Here is an 18,034-nt window from a genome sequence, read left to right on the forward strand (position 1 = left end):
TTCCCTTCCAGTATACCTAAACGTGTCATCATACATTTCAGTGATATTATCTAACAAATTGGCGAGCGCAGAAATGTATTTATAATTCAACACTCCTCTAGCGGTGTGAGTGATATCTAACGCGATTAAGAATTGAATCCCGGTGGATTCACTGATCATGTCAGAGGCCGGGTGCTCTGTTCTTTCTATCAGGTGCCGTTTAACGATGTGCTCATAATGAGTATGAGTATAAGGAGTTTGGGCAACACGGTGTATGTCTTTCATTTTGTCATGTGATACAGTCATTACTTCAGGCAGTACTTTTCCAATATAACACAATCCTTCAGAGTTTGGGGCAAGCCACTTATACGCCTTTCTCCCGCATATGAAATATGCATCATCGGGGAGAACATATGGGACGGAGTAGGACATAACCATATTACACACCTTCCATGTGAAATCTCCTAACCCTAATTCTTCCATCTGCTTAGTACACGTATCAGGTTGTACGATATGTGCACAGTATCCTGGTGATACCTCTCCAACTCTCGTAATCCTATTTCCTAAGGTATACCTATACTGGAAAGATTTTCCTCTACTGGCTATGTGGCGTATAAGCTCTGTATCTGTAGGCATTCTATCTGCTCTGTGTGAAAAGGTCATGGTTTGATTACTCCATGACACTTCCCAATTTCCCGGCTTTCGGGGATTGGAGATGTTAAAACATAATAGGGACCTATCCACATGGTATTGGTGGAGCTTCAAACTAGGAGGGCTGGAGATATTAAACCTCCTGTCCACCGGTCTCCCACCACTTAACTCAAGTACCTCCCCTAACGTTAAAGGAAATGGTACTAGCCCTGATTTGCTATGACCTTGAGGTACTTGAGAGCATACCCAACAATCTGTTTTATTTAACACACTACCCACTAAAGAGTGATAGTCACTCAAGGGATGCCGGTCCATATGGATATTAAAACTGGATTGGCATTTCTTTATGCACCCATCCTCAATGACATTGTTACAAAGCCGACAGATACAGTTTTCTTCAGCTAACAATCCTTCACAATTCCTTCTATGGTCAATGCTATCGGATCGTTTTCTGATACTCGCCTTTACTTGTTGGTTAAGTTGTTCTTGGAAAACTACGCCTCCATTTCTGTCATCAGAACCCATTCCAGAACCTCTCTCGAACTCCATGGTACTCTCGCCGGAACAGACTGCTCTGGTCAACATCATGGTCAACAGGAAAATCCGGATCACAGTCTCTTGGGGCAAGTCCATCTTGTAGGAGGAAACGGAGAAGAATGAGAAGGGGGAAAAAAATAATTTGAGGGAGAGGGGATGGGAAGTTGGAGAAAAACAATAAAAGGGAACAGGGGATCGACAACTGCTTTTGATCTTGTGGTTCTCGATGCTCAGGTGCCGCCTTAGTCCTCCTGGAACAGACACTCTAGTGATACAACCTCTACCGTCTGTTCCTTATCACAGAACTTCTCTGGATCAACGACCTTCTTACAGTGGGACGAATGAACCCAAGTCTCTCTCTCAGCAACCTTCAATGCTGTAGTGCTAGTCAATAAGACCTGGTATGGTCCTTCCCATCTGTCAATAAGGCAACCTGAGCGTAGAAAATTCCGTATCATTACATAATCCCCAGGTTCAATGTCATGACAATTACTATCTGGTAAGTCAGGAATCACTAACTTCAGATTATCATTTTGATTCCTTAACTGTTTACTCATGTTAATCAAGTATTTTACAGTCACTTCATTGTTACACTTCAAATCATCCTGAGGGTTAATCATAACATGCGGTTGTCGACCAAACAAGATTTCAAAGGGAGACAGATTAAGAGGGGACCTGGGAGTGGTTCTGATGCTGTACAGTACAATGGGTAAAGCTTCTGGCCATGTCAATCCTGTCTCTGCCATCACTTTACTCAGTTTATTTTTAATAGTGCTGTTCACTCTTTCCACTTTCGCACTCGCCTGTGGACGGTATGGAGTGTGCAGCTTGCTATCAATTCCCATCAATTTACACATTCCTTGAAAGACATCACCTGTAAAATGGGTACCCCTATCACTTTCGATAATTCTAGGGATACCATATCTACATACAAATTCCTGCACAATTTTCTTAGCAGTAAACATAGCGGTATTTGTGGCCGCCGGAAATGCTTCGACCCAATTTGAGAAAACATCTATACAAACAAGTACATATTTCAAATTTCGACAAGGGGGTAATTGAATAAAGTCAATCTGTATTACCTGGAAAGGGCCGCCGGCAGGTGGGATATGGGATGGTTCTGTTGGTATTGTTTTTCCGATGTTCTTTCTCAGACAGGTAAGGCATGACATTGCTCTTTTACTCGCATGAGATGAAAATCCTGGGGCACACCAATATGCTCTTACCAACTTGCACATCCCTTCCCTGCCCAGATGAGTCAGCCCGTGAGCTGCCTCAGCTAAACATGGAAGATATGCTCTGGGGGCCACCGGTTTACCTTGTCCATCCGTCCAGAGTCCTGAGGACACCTGGCCATATCCCTTTGCCTTCCAGACTGCCTTTTCTTGTGTGGAACACAAATTTTGCATCTCACACAACTTCTGTGTGTTGATGGTATTAAATACCATCAGTTGTGTGGTGTCTGTCTGTCTGGGGGTACCAGCTGCTAATTTAGCCGCTTCGTCTGCTCGGCTGTTACCAAGTGATATTGGGTCTTGGCTATATGTGTGTGCTTTACATTTGATAACAGCCACTCTGTCGGGTTCCTGTATCGCTGTTAGAAGCCTTTTTATATGAGCTGCATGCGCTACCGGTGTACCAGCTGCCGTCATGAAATTTCTGAGGCGCCATAGGGCTCCGAAATCATGGACTACCCCGAATGCGTATCTAGAATCGGTGTAGATATTGGCTGATTTGCCCTTAGCCAATTCACATGCTCTGGTTAGGGCGACCAGTTCAGCAACCTGGGCTGAGTGAGGTGGGCCTAGCGGTTCCGCTTCTATGGTGCCTTGGTCATCTACGACTGCGTATCCAGTACACAAGTCTCCAGAGTCTGACTGTCTATGACAACTACCGTCCGTGTAGAACGTAAGTTCTGCATCTTCCAGTGGGTTGTCACTGATGTCAGGCCTTGCGGTAAAATTTTGGGTCAAATATTCCATACAATCATGAGTGTCTTCCTTTGTATTAAATTCTCCTTCCCCACCACTCTCATCCTCCACCCTTTGTGCCTGTCCAGGCACACCTGGGAGATATGTTGCCGGATTTAATGCACTGCATCTCCTTATGGTGATGTTTACGGGGGCCATTAGTGCCAATTCCCATCTTGTAAACCGCGCTGATGAGACGTGTCTGGTTTGGGCAGAATTTAACAAGGCTGACACTGCATGTGGTGTATGAATTGTGAGGTTGTGACCTAGCACGACGTCTTCGCTTTTCGTTACTAGCAATGCTATCGCAGCAACGCTTCGCAAGCATGTGGGGAGGGATCGCGCTACCGTATCTAGCTGAGCGCTGTAATATGCTACTGGCCTGCTGGCATCACCGTGCTTTTGGGTTAGTACGCCTGCCGCGCAACCAGTACTTTCTGTTCCGTATAGTTCAAAGGGTTTCCCATAGTCTGGCATACCCAATGCTGGTGCCTGCGTTAGGCACTGTTTAAGTCTCTCAAATGCTGTCTCAGACTCGTCTGTATGCGAAATCCGATCAGGTTTGTTTGAGGAGACCATTTCCTGCAAGGGTAACGCTAGGATGGAAAACCCTGGGCTCCAGTTACGGCAATACCCACACATTCCTAAAAATGTTCTGATCTGTTGCTGGGTTTGTGGCAGAGTCATGTCTCTAATTGCTTGAATTCTATCAGCGGTCAGGTGTCTCAGTCCTTGTGTTAGACAGTGTCCCAAATATTTTACCTTAGTTTGGCATAATTGCAACTTGTCTTTGGAAACCTTGTGTCCTGTGTCTGAAAGATGAAACAGGAGCTGTTTCGTATCCTTCAGGAATGCTTCCAATGAATCAGAACACAGTAGTAGATCATCCACGTACTGTATTAATACTGATCCACTCACTGGTTGGCAAGACTGTAAACAATCATGCAAAGCCTGAGAAAATATACTTGGACTATCTATGAATCCTTGTGGTAATCGAGTCCATGTGTATTGGACTCCTCTGTATGTGAATGCAAACAAATATTGACTGTCAGGGTGCAGAGGTACCGAAAAGAAAGCGGAGCAGAGGTCAATAACAGTGAAAAATTTCGCAGTGGGAGGGATTTGCATTAGGATGACAGCTGGATGGGAACTGACTCAACTATTTTGTTAATCCCCCTTAGATCCTGCACTAGCCGGTAACCCCTCCCCCCACTCTTTTTAACAGGGAAGATGGGACTATTGGCAGTGCTGGACGTTCTTACCAGAATGCCCTGTTGTAGCAAGCGCTCTATTACGGGATAAACTCCTAACTCCACCTCTGGCTTCAGAGGGTACTGTGGGATTTTTGGAGCTATCCTACCATCTTTTACTTGTACAACTACCGGAGCTACGTTTGCCATTAATCCAGTGTCCTGTCCATCTTTTGTCCAAAGTGACTCTGGTATCTGAGATGTAATTTCTTCTACTGGGAGGGAGTCCTATTTGTCATAATGGTATGTGACATTAATTTTGACGGGGAGTCTAACATGTCTCGTACTTCCTGAGCGTGATTCTCAGGTATGTCCAAGAATACACCTTCAGGAGTACAATAAATGACGCACCCCATTTTACACAATAAGTCTCTACCCAGGAGATTGGTCGGTGCCGATGCAGCCAGCAAAAAGGAATGCTTGGTATGTAACGGCCCTACTGTAATCTCGGCTGGTTTGCTAACAGGGTAGTGCTGGACTACTCCCGTTACCCCTATGGCTGGAATTGTCTTACCAGTGGTTCTCATGCCCACTGTCGAATTTATCACTGATTTGGCCGCCCCTGTGTCTACAAGAAAGTTTAATGATTTACCAGCTACATTGATTGCAATTTCTGGTTCACTTCCAAGGCTTGCAATCAATTTTACTGGCTGCAGATTACAGGTATGGCCACACCCCTATTGGGTATGGTGACCTCCCTGAATCCCGCTGGCAGCAACTACTTGTGAGGGAGTTAGCTGGGAACTACCAGAGGTTTGCCAATCTCTGTTTGGGGGGTATCTTTTTGTTTCCCCTGCATGTGGCTCATAACTCCGTTTCTGCGGACCCTGCTCCCAATGTCGTGTGTCGTGTCGTTGTCTAGGGGGTTGATAAGATTTTTGTACATTTCTCGATCTACAGTCTCGTGCAAAGTGTCCCTGTTTGTGACAAAAATAACATGTTACCACATTTGACTTACCCACAGGGTTTGGTGATGTTAACACAGGCTGTTTTGTGGTCAGGGCCTGTATACTTACTGCCATTAACTTATCACTTTGTTGTTCCCTGTGTCTGGTTATGTTCCTATCGTGATCAATAGCAGCCTCTCTCAAAGTAGCCACAGACAGACCTCGCCAACATGGTTGTGTGGTCTGTACCCTAGTCTTTAATGATTCTTTTAAACCATCCATCAGTACCGATACTGCTACTTCTCGATGGTTTATGTTTGTTTTAATGTCCTCTATGCCTGTGTATTTTGCCATTTCTGATAATGCTCTGTGAAAATACTCTGCAGCTGTTTCTGACTCCTTCTGTTTAATGGAGAATATTTTGTTCCATTTAACTACGGCTGGGAAATACTCCTTTAACTGTAAGCTTATTCTTTTTACATTGTCTTTGTTGTACACATCTGTGAGGGGTACATCCTGATCTAATCCACAGTCAGCTAAAAATTGAGTTGCGTCAACATTGGAGGGTAAACATGCTCTCAGCAATATCTGCCAGTCTTTGTTGTTGGGCTCTACAGTGTTACCTAGGTCTCTGATGTATTTTTGGCTGGCAACTAAGTCTTTTCTAGGGTCAGGGAATTCAGACACTATGGTCCTTAATTCCATTCTGGAAAATGGGCTATACATGGCAATGTTCCTCACAGGGGTGACTCCTGATGTGTCAGTTTTCCCATTTGGAACAGCTATTACCCTAACAGGATTAACTCTAACAATATCACTCTGTGTGGGTTCTACAGCCTGTGGTGAAATGGCTTCAGCATAGTGTATGGTGCCGTACTTACCTGTAGATACGACCTCACCTATCCCTCCGCTAGGGGCCCTTGTTACTAATCTCGTGGGTGGAGCTGTGCCTACTGTGGTCTCTGCTATGGTGGCTGCTAGAGAGAGCGCTGAAATTGTTGCCGATTCGTCTTCTTGATCACACTCCTGAGGAAAGTTCAAAACAGGGTACAACTTGCACGGGTTAATACTTGCATTGGTTAATTGGTTAACATTATCTTTAACATTTACACAGTTGCTAAGTGTTTGTGTGTTACACCTTAGTGCGTCATTCTCCGCAACCAATTTCTCTCCCGATATATATGGTGGCGGTGGGGCCGTGGCTATCAGTTTTCTGATTGAGCCAGATCCCGCCGCCTGAGCCAATCCTCTCTGTATGTCACCCTCCTGTTGCCACAACTGCAAATAATCATAATGCTTGATTCGTCTCTTTGCTGATTTAATGAGACATATCCTTCTCCTTAAATTCGTTAACACTTCTGTGCTGAAGCTACCTACTCTTGGGAATTTCTCCCCGTCATGTACCGTCATTCTCTCCCATTCATCACATAAAACCTCTGTGTGTGAACCGTATTTTTCACACATCACGTACCTTGCCGACCCAACTGGTCGGTTCACTGAATCAACCCGAACCGAGGTTGATCGCCCCCTACCTGAACAAGTGGCCCCCATAGTTCGAAGGTGTTGCTTTATTCAGCCAACCCTTACGCAAACCAAAATGTTCAAAATAGGCTGACGGTGGCGGTTTACCGAGTACCCCACTCACTCGCCCACGCCGACCAATACGACCTGATCACACCGATATGGTGCTGGCGTACTCGACCCAGGGCCCCTGCGACCTGAACCTCTATTTACTGGAACCTGTGAGGGTGATCCGAAGAACACTTACTCTTTCCAGTAACTATTGGTTGTTGGATAGTTCCTGAGTGAGCAGCGAACTTCCCTTAAAATAAAAAAAAATTACACAAATCACGTTAGAATGTACAAATAGCGTTTATGACCTTCGTACACAAATAGTACCGGTCAGGTTTACTAATGTACACAATTACGTGCGGTACAATCGTTCAGCACATAAGCAACTAATCTTATGTACGGAGCGACCAGTGGAATCGAAAATTGCGGCTGCGAATTCCTTCAGCCAGAGCTTGTATGGCCTATATGGGTGTTGCACCAACCCTTTCTTGGTGTTGTGCCTGTGGACTGTATAGCGGACTTCCTTGTCTGCTGTACCTGAAACTGTTGGTCTGCTATGACCTCCTGGTCTGTTACAGTATGACCTCCTGGTCTGCTACACTCTAATGCTCAAATTGTATGTTTTAACCAGGGATGCCTCCCTAGCCACCATGTACGTCACTTACACGCATGTACCTCACGAGAACTCGACTTTTCTTGTGGTTCAACCTGTAAAATTGTATACAACACACTCACTCACCACATGTACACTTTTGTTTCTATTTCTGCGCAGAAATTTCTTTTTAGACCAGATGTGTTACAAATTAGGAGAAGGATCTATTAATTTAAATTTCGAATTTAAAATAAACTTGTGCGATTTATCGCCTTGCGTTATTTACCGCGTTGCGCTATTTATCGCGTTGAGAAGCGAAAAAAAAAACTTGTGATTTGAGTTACGTGGGCGTACCCGGACGCTCCGCTGCGTGATATACGCTGCGTGCGTCGGCCTTTGGTTTGCGTACGCAAGTCTCAGTCCTTTGTTAGAGACACGTGTACGCAAAATAAAGATCCACCGTAACACAATTTATACGTTTATCAATGTAGATGATCCTTGATCATCTACCGCGCACCACACTGACTTCGCCTGGTCTCTCAGGCAGAGCTGTGTGTTTGTCTATACTTTAACTATATTACCTTTACTTTTACACTTTGAAATAGCGGCAAATCTCTCTTAGCACGTTTATCAACTATATAATAGCAAACAGGAGAGTGATATATGAAAATACACGAATGAAAAGAAATGCAGATATGCGTGCGTGTGTACGCAAGACAGAAAAATAAACAGTTTTAAAAGAGACTAGCGTGTTGTTCTTACCTCCGGTTCCCGGATTCCTTCAGCACCCTTTACTAAGAGAAGCAGACGCTTATCCAAACAGCACTACGAGGAATATGATCTCCCGCCCTTTGCTGCTGGATAATGTCTGCTGTAATTACCTAGTGCAGATATGTGAAGGACAGGACGAGCCCGCAATTGTTAAAGCAGATTATTTATCTTATATAATACCCTTTATGAGGTCTAAGAACACTGTACGCTAACTACGTATGAAGTACCGTAAGGGTACGCACGTTGCGTAACAATCGCTTAGCCGTGGTCGAGACGCTCAAGCGTTACGTTCGCTCACGGCCAAGAGATCACTGGCAGGCACGCTATTGGCTGCCGACTACCGTAATGATTCGCTATAGCGATGCGACCGCTCGAGACCACGAGGAGATCACCAGCGGCGCATACGCTCACAATGTAAAACCTTTATATCTAAACCATAAACAGTGTATTATGCAGTAAACCCTTTGTGTAGTGATATGGTGTAAATGCAACACAGTATAACCTTACTAGCTTAAAAGCAGTTTGAGCGTCACCGACGCTCTGAGAATACTTAACTCTATAAGAAATACACAGATACCTGGGTTTAGGGTCCAACGCCTAATATATATATATTTTGAATGATATACTTGCAAAAGAATTAATACAAATACAAATCATACACTACAATATAACATAGACTAACTAACCAGGTAACTACACAGTAAATACAATACAATTAAGTTTAAGAGAAAAATGAGAGAAAGAGAAGAGAGAGAAAGATATGGCCCATAATAACAAGAGAGAAACAGTATGATTACGGAGAAAAACTTACGCACAAAGGAAACGATCGCATGCGCCTCTGGACATCCAGCTCCCGATTTTCAGCAATGATAACCGTTGAAGAGTGAGAGCTGGATGTGATCGGCCTTTCTATTTATGCCCCACACACAATGCAATTCAATGGTCCCTACAATCTCATTGTTCATTGGACACAGGAATTCCTCCTCGCATTATAACAAAAGGTCATAGGTTGATTCATACAGGTGGGCTGTGACTATTTCCAACAGCTCAGGTGGGAGGGAAACTGGGTTTCCCGCCGCATGGGTAATAAAGTGCAAATAAAGTAAATGTTCATAAACTTCTTATGTCCATAACTATTCGCACGAGCGATTGATCTGCTTCAAACCAACACCGGAATATTTCTAATTAAATATTCTTCCGATGGATACTAAACACCACTGTATTACTCCTGTCTGACCCTTCGTATCAAACAAAGAGGGATTTCTCTGTTCATGAACATTCTATATTAACCAAACTTTCAGAATCTATCAAAGGGACCATGATCTAAAAAATACATTATATAGTGAAAATATGTAATGATTGAGTCGCACGCTACGATCACATAAACTCTACCGTAAATACGCATACCGTGCGCCTGCGGGTGCCCGCGACTGTGAGTATGCGCACGTACGGGAGAGCGTACGCATGCGCAGCACGGACCTGTGTGAGGTGCAAATATGGTAGTGTGCATAGAGATATTTTTCTGACTTTGACACAGCTCAGGAGAGCCACCTAGATTGCACCCTTCTCGTTCGGGCACAAAATCTTAACTGAGGCTTGGAGGAGGGTCATAGGGGGAGGAGCCAGTGCACACCAGCTAGTCCTAAAGCTTTTACTTTGTGCCCAGTCTCCTGCGGAGCCGCTATTCCCCATGGTCCTTTCGGAGTCCCCAGCATCCACTAGGACGTTAGAGAAAACAATGTTACATCATTTGTGGCATGGGCATGCAGTGCCCACCGAGTTCCTGACTCTCCTGCAGCAGATCCTGTTGTGACCTGCAGTTAGCTCAGCTATGGGCAGTCATGTGTCTGGTGTTCAGAACGTATGCACTAGACCACAGGTTCTCAAACTCGGTCCTCAGGACCCCACATGGTTCATGTTTTGCAGGTCACCTGTAGATTTTTAAAATGTGACAGTTGGTGATACACAGTGCAGCTGCTGGGTGACATGGAAAACGTGAACCGTGTGGGGTCCTGAGGACCGAGTTTGAGAACCACTGCACACGATCAGGGTCAGACTGGCCCACAGGGGAAAACCCAGGTGGGCCCCCTGCCGCCTGGGGGGGCCCCTTCTCCTACTGTAGGGATCAGGTTCCAGACTATGCACTAATTACACATTATGCGATATGTTACATTATACTGCACAGGATCTTGGTGTATTTTCTACAGTACATTGCTGCTATTAATCTGGTACATTATCATGCATGCACTAGCAGTATTAACTTTATATATTTATCAAGGGGCCCAGCCCATGCACTCTATGTTTAGCCAAGCCTCTGTGGTGACTGACCACACCCCTAAGCATGAGCCCCTATTACTGCATTCCCCGGTGGGCCCTTCATGCCCCAGTCCGACACTGCACACGATTATGTAGCAGAAGCAGAATATACCTTTAATCTGGGACACCTGCGATTTACACAGGTTCTGTGGCTGATTCCAGGCAGGTGAAATGATGGCTTGAATTTACCTAGCCACAGAACCGGTGTAAATGTGTGTCTCGGATATCATGACTATATCATTTATTTTTTTCTTTACACCCACACTGCAGAGCCACATATAATAAACATACTTTTAGATGGTAAAGTAAACACTATTGCCTTACCATTAAATTTATAGGGCACATAATGCAGTATAAACCATGTTATAATAGCTTGTATTTCACAGAACACAACATGTCTCAGGCACCAACTATTCTGATACAGATCTTCACAATCAATTAAAAAAATATGTTTTATTAACCAATTAAGACCCATTTGGGCATATGTATTAAGCCTGGAGTAGTGATAAAGTAGTGATAAGTGCAAGGTGATAACGCACCAGCCAGTCAGCTCCAATTGACAGTTAGGAGCTGACTGGCTGGTGCGTTATCACCTTGCACTTATCACTTCTCCAGGCTTAATACATCTGGAGCAGGTGGGATTTTGATGCCTCTAACTGGTAAATAGTCACCCATCATAAGCACCATATACTACCACAGAAGTAGTATGCCTTAACTGTAGGTCAGCTAGAACAGAGAACTAAAACAAATAAGGCATGCACACACAAATCAGATGCACAAGACCTTATAACAACTGTGGACATTAAGGGGCCTATTTATCACCATCCGCATCCAGGATGCGGATGACAGGTGATTAAGGGGTACATTTACTAAGCAGTGATAAGAGCGGAGAAGTGAGCCAGTGGAGATATTTCCCCATCAACCAATCAGCAACTCTGTATCATTTTATAGTATGCAAATTATAGATGTTACTTCAGTGCTGATTGGTTGCCATGGGCAACTTCTCCACTGGCTCACTGCTCCGCTCTTATCACTGCTTAGTAAATGTACCCCTAAATCGCCTAAACTCGCACTGTGATAATTGATTACATCGCAGGGATGTATCAATTATTGCATGCAGGGACAGAGCTTGCGGTCAAGCTCCGTCCCTGTGATGCCTCTTTGCAGCATCATCAGGGTATTTTTACGTAAAAATTACCCCGATGTCCTGCTGCACATGCGCTGCCCCCACCGCCGCCCTGTCGACCCCCCCATTGCGACTACCCACGCGCGCCACGGACACTCCCCTCCCCCAGCAGGATAATATACTCACCTGTCCAGGGAGCCGGTCCGCACCGCTTCAGAATGCTGCCGGGCGCTGGTTCCTTCTCCTGCGCTGTGACCCTCGGTGCTGTAAAGTGCGCTGCCACAACGCAGCATCACTTTACTGCACCGGGATCACAGCATATGGGGCATCCGGCACCGCTCAACGGAGCAGCGGACACCGGCTCCCTTGACAGGGGAGTATGGTTTTGTTTGTTTTTTCACTTTTTTTAATTTTTACACTGATCAGCTTGTGTGTCCATCGGACACACAGACAGGGCCGTCTTTTCGTATGGGCTCAATGGGCTCTTGCCCAAGGGCCCCAGGAGTATAAGGGCCCTAGGCTGATAGCTGAGGGTCCCCTCTTTCCAGGGGTACCAGATTTTTGAAAATCGGCCCTAGGGAACCAGAGATATCCGAGTTCAAAGCAGTGGTCCCCATCCAAGCCTGTTAATTGCTATTACCATCAAGATATCTCAGGCTCTGTATGACTTAGAGTTTCTGATGGTACATTTCAAAAGCTGTGACTCTTCCCTTTCGGTGGACACTAGCAGCTTGTCTCTACTATGCTCAGAACCAGAGATATCAGCCTTCAAGCAGCTGGTCCCTGCTCAAGCTCCACACGCCTAATATGCAGTTTTGTATATTTGTTGGTGGATTGTTCTGGCTTCTGAACTCTGATCCCCAATTCCCCAGAACCTCCTGACAGGTGAGACACTAATTTTTTTATCCCATGCAAAGCTAAGAAATATTTTTCCAGTAACTTGACATATTTGCAGTCAAGCAAGCTGCCCTCCCACCAGAAAATGATGAAAATGAAGCCCACTCCACTATCGACCCCTCCCTTACATATTAAACACCCCATACCACCCTGGAAGTCATGTACCGGGGCCCCTTCATTCAGCCCAATGTCCCCTTCTACAGTTTAGTGTTCTCCCTCCCGCCCCATCTGTGCAGTAAAGGAGTAATTAGCAGAAATTACTGCTCCAGGTCCTACATGCTGAGCGGAAGCTAGAACACCCCCTACCGCCCGTGGGATATCAAAGCTGCCGTTGATAGCACCCCCACCCATGGAGGATGGGTAGGGGCCCCAGTGTATTGCTGTGCCCAGGGGCCCACACTGCTGTTAAGACGGCCCTGCACACAGAGCTGATCACTCTGCCGGGTCCCCGCTCAGCTTTCTCTGCCAGGGGCAGAGAAAGCTGGGCAAAAGGGTGCACATCACAGTGCTGCCCTGTGAACTAGCCAGCCTGAGCTGACGAGATTATCACAGGGCACACTGCGGTATTTTTTTCACATTTTTTTTTAGTAAATTTGGCCACATCGCATTTCCCATTATAAGTATGGGGAATGCAATGTGGGTTACTAAGAAAAAAAAAAAAAAAAAAGTGAAAAAAGGGTTTGGAGCAGTTTTTCATGAAAACTGCTCCAAATGCCCTTTGAAAAACATTCAGGCGATACTAAAATAATGTGAAAAGGGTGTGAAAACGAGGGTTCAATGCCGCATAGAAAAAAAAATAATAATAATTACCCCAAACAAACGGAGAATGAAGAAAACATTTAGGTGCTGTAAGGGCGGAAGTTCTCTCCTGCCCTCTCGTTTTGTCGTCACTTCCAGGTCCTGAGCACGAAGGCAACAGACACAACCGCGGATAAACAGACAGACCCAGACACACTGCTGCCCCCTGTCTGAGTCATTAACAACTACAGTCAGAGCTCACATGGATTCTATTCTAGCAATCCACAGAACAAGTTTAGACTAATCTCTAGGAGGCAAACTACACAAGTTAATGTCATTATTAAACAATAAAAAGTGTAATAACATTCAGCAGCCCATGGGTTATCCCAGAGCTCTGCACCAATAGGAAAATGGGTTCCCAGCATTTAGTAATACGTGCATTTCACTTGTCCCTGGATACACATGGATAATAATCTGCTTAATAAACCATTCATCAAGTCACTACATGGTGATCACTACAAAGTTAGTTATAAATGCAGGTTTATTACTGGAGTCCGCACTTACAGCAGTTCACAATACTGTGCATCCAAACCGGTTATATTGGGAAAATTAAGATGCACCAACCAGATGTACAGCAATCATACAGTATCCCCAGCGTTCTGATAAGGGAGTCTCCTGCCACCAGCCCTCATGGGCACCTTCTGCCGGGCTGTGCTTATAGCTAACCTATCCAATGATGAGTCAGAAGTATAATTTCCTCTAACACAGGCATTCCCAAACTCAGTCCTCAAGGCACACAAACAGTGCAGGTTTTAGTGATATTCGTGCTTGAGCACAGGTGTCTTAATTAGTACCTCAGGTATTTTAATTTAATCCTCTGTGCTGAAGCTTGGATATCACTAAAACCTAAACTGTTAGCGTGCCTTGAGGACAGAGGATGGGAATACCTGCTCTAACAGCTGCCGCCTATTCAATCCACATTAACACAATTAGTAGTGATGAGCTGCTATAAGGGTTGTTTAAAATCTTTTGGGCTCAATCCAATTAACTCACCCCCGCAGCGAGGGGGGTGGGTTGTCATTGCAATGATGTGTAAATGCTGGCAGTGGCAACGGCTTTGCAACTTGCCACCCCGCTGTCCTATCTCACCCCTATGGGACTGCAAACAAAAATCTGTCTGTACCTTAAGTGCAGCATTTATAGGCTTACCATACTATCCCTTTACACCAGGACACTCATGAGTAACACAGGTTCTGTGGCGATTAAAACCAGGTGAAATGTAGTCTGGAAGTCAGCCAACCACAGAACCTGTGTAATTCATGAGTGTCCTGGTGTAAAGGGATAGTATGGTAAGCCTAGGCCAGAGGTTCCCAAACGCGGTCCTCAAGGCACCCCAACCGTCCAGGTTTTAAATGTATCCATGCTTGGCCACAGGTGACTTAATTAGCACCTTAGTCAATTTGATTTAACCGTCTGTGATAAGCCATGGATATACCTTAATCCTGGACTGTTGGGGTGCCTTGAGGACCACGTTTGGGAACCTCTGGCCTAGGCATTTACTCCTACCCTAGAGTAAATCGTGACTCAATGAAATGGATTGACTTTCAACTCCAATCCTCAAGTATCACCAACAGGTCATGTTTTGTGGATGTCTTTAATCATGCATAGGTGATGTAATCTAATTTGCTGGGTCTGTGATAATCAAACTGCTCCCACAGAAATCCTTAAAACATGACCTGTAGGAAAACTTGAGGATTGAGTTTGATAACCCCTGCTTTAAGTCAATGTGATAATTAATCAATCATCTTTAATTACAAAAAAATCTCCTACATGATTTTTCCTACTGTAGGTGATTAATAGTTCAGCAATTTTGGTAACATTTCTATGTGTATATAAATGTAGTGTACAAACATACTATGGGGGATATTCAATTGTTTGAAAAGTCAGTTGGGTGTCTGTTTTTTTCCTATCTAATAGGAAAAAAAAGACACCCAACCGACTTTTCAAACATTTGAATTCTCCCCTATATGTCTTCTAGATCTGCTGCTAATTTCTTTTTGTCAATATTGATTGATCATATTGTGGTGATAGTTATACCAACTGTTTCTAGACAGAAACCCTGAAAACATGAGCAGTTGGGGTAGGATTGCTAAACGTCCCAATTTTCCTGGGATCGTACCAGAATTGGGGTCTTTGTCAGTGGTGTATCCCCAAGACAATCTTCAGGACGCCCTAATATCCCAGTTTTGTGGGGAGGGTGACGGGAGGAGTGGCCTCAGTTGCTGTCACTGATGGCATTCTGGTGGTCTTGGCGCTTATCACAGTGTACAGGCATACCCCCCCCCCCCCCCACCACCACCACCACGCACACGCACATCCAAAAGTCAAGACAGAGCCCGCAACAGCCTGAACCAGAAGTACCGTGCATTCTCCTAGGGTGCAGCAGCTGGATCTGCCACTGGCACCACTACTTTTGTGAATAGTGGTCTGGGTGGGTGTCATGCCGGGGACGGAGAGGAGGGTACTTACCTCCGTTCCCCTCTGGTGGGCGGCATCTCATGGCGGGCTTTGGTGCAGCATCGGGCTTCCAGCCTGGAGGGACTTGTGTCCGTTCGGATTCAAGTCCTTCCAATCGGATTGTGAAAATTTGAATGGCACGCCAAGCACCGCATTGGCAGCCAATGGGGAAAGGCCGCGGTGAGCCAATCAGGGCTCGCCACGTCATAGCTCCGCCCCCTCCCAGTGTCATATAATAGACGCTGCGGAGCGGGAGAGCTCAGTCAGGCGCCGGGCGCTGAAGCAAGAAGAGCTCCAGAGGACGAAGACAGAAGAAACAGCGGCAGAGAAGACAGAAGAAGCTGTGGCGGAGAAGACCAAAGAAGCGGAGAAAGGAGCCCAGCGGCGGAGGACCAGCGGAGAGTGCTGCAGCGTGTGGGAAGCAAAAGAGCTGACGAAGCTCCCCACTGCAGCCTCTCCCACCGAGTTGGGTAGGCGGCCTTGGGCCACCAGTACCTATATTTAATCCTCCCTAGAGCACCAGGGTTCAGGCGTTAGGCCTGTGGATATTGTTAGGCCCCTTCGGCCTGTGCCCACATCCAGGCCTCCGGCCTTTGCCCACATATAGGCTTTAAGCCTGAATCTTTACAGGGACAACTCCAGCTTGAATGTGTGTAAATTGTCCGGTGAGTGAGATAATCCATTGAAGTTTCAGGATAAAGGGTTGCAGTGCACAGGGCACGGCCCAGATGAGGCTCCACAGGGAGTGGGCCTGTGCAGTAGCTTACTGGTGATCTGTGTCTGGCTGGGTGTGAGGGACCGGCTGGTTCCCATGCTGTGCAAACTGTAAAGCATTGGAGGGGCTGTGGAGTAACGGACCCGTCCCACACACCTCAACTTCCCGTTAACCTGGAATGGACAGATGTCTACAACAGAGAACCCTATTCGCGCTTGCGTAAAGGGGGGAGCACCCACAGTGCCTGTTAACCTGTGAGCGAAGCCGGCCATACGGGGTTATCATATATCAACACGCAGGGGTATTATTCAGTCTGATTCGTTGCATTGTGTTTGTACATTGATGGTGTGATCTCTGTCAATTTGAGCTAGAAACAGTAGTCACAGTTGTATTTGTTGTATTGTTCAGCAGGTGAAGTTAGGCAGAAGTTAGTTGTTAGCCGTTAGTTAGATAAGCCTGCAGTTAGGGAGGCTGCTCTTCTTTCCTTTACAGAAGCAGAGATCCGCTACAATCAAGGTGACCAGTGGGTCAGAAGTGAGTATTGCTCTGTGTCTGTTTGTTACCCCCCCCCCCCCTCCCCCCGTGCACCAGTCTAGGGGTTTGCTCACGGATGTGAGAACCCCATCGTCACACCACGCGCTAGAGTGCGAGTGTGTGAAAATTGGGTTGCTGAGACTTCTAGCCAGTGATGACCTTTGACCCAACCGGTGAAGGTTGCCGCTACCTCGATGTTTCCCCTTCTCCGCTGGGAAAAAGGGTCAATACTTCTTAATCAGCTCACTCTCCTTCCTAGATTGACTGATGACCGCTTTTGGGAGGAGGTTTCCATGTTCTGGATTTGTCCGGAGGTCCTGGTTCATTAAACTTCAGCATCCTGCCAGTGAGAGGGTCCGGCCACAGGTAAGCAGTGGGACTACACCTGCACGGCAGCAGGCACTGCATCGCTGTTCACCCCGTCACACTTTTACCACCGTGGCCCCTGTGTGCTGTGGTAGCAGTAGTGCCCAGGGCTTGGGTTGCAGAGTGTTACGGGTGACGTGCTGCTGCACTAGTTGGGCTTGAGGGCACAGAGGTGCAATAGACACATGTGATAGCAGCACTGAACATGTTCTATAATAAAGGCAAGGCCAGATTAATAATGGGGTGGATTGGGCTCCAGCTCCAGGCCTCCCATAAAAATAGGCCCATCATCATGGCAGCATGATGATCACTAGCCACCAACTGGCCACATGGTTGGTTTTAAATCATATTTATTAAGAATGCATTTCTATTTTTCTTAAAAATGTAAGCAATTTTTTTTATATTTTTACATATTTAGAGAGACATTTGAGCTGATAGTATAGGGGATGCACATGCCAACACCTCCCCCATTTCTCACAATAGGCCCTTCAATATTTTCAGCTCCAGGCCCATGTTGCCCTTAATCCGGCCCTGAACAAAGGTATCAAGTAAGTTCTATTACTCGGCTATATCAGTACATCACATCACCAGCAACACACTGGGGAGCATCTATCAG

The 18,034-nt window shown here is 45.8% G+C and overlaps 1 protein-coding gene across 8 annotated transcripts in view; it reads right to left on the bottom strand.

Annotated features, from left to right (window-relative positions):
* LOC134933327 (NAD-dependent protein deacetylase sirtuin-3-like) overlaps positions 1 to 15,898 on the bottom strand; it is a 122,878-nt gene extending 106,980 nt beyond the window's left edge. For 2 of the 8 annotated variants that reach the window (XM_063928448.1, XM_063928447.1), the window contains exon 1: positions 13,851 to 14,081. The gene's annotated coding sequence lies outside the window, so the exon portion shown is untranslated. Of the gene's footprint in view, positions 1 to 13,358; positions 13,460 to 13,850; positions 14,082 to 14,339; positions 14,421 to 15,815 lie in introns of those variants that run through there. The other 6 variants (XM_063928444.1, XM_063928445.1, XM_063928442.1 and 3 more) reach the window with 6 other exon arrangements.
* Between the last annotated feature and the right edge of the window lie 2,136 nt (positions 15,899 to 18,034).

The sequence above is a fragment of the Pseudophryne corroboree genome, chromosome 6, assembly GCF_028390025.1.
Source record: "Pseudophryne corroboree isolate aPseCor3 chromosome 6, aPseCor3.hap2, whole genome shotgun sequence".
NCBI classification, from domain to species: domain Eukaryota; kingdom Metazoa; phylum Chordata; class Amphibia; order Anura; family Myobatrachidae; genus Pseudophryne; species Pseudophryne corroboree.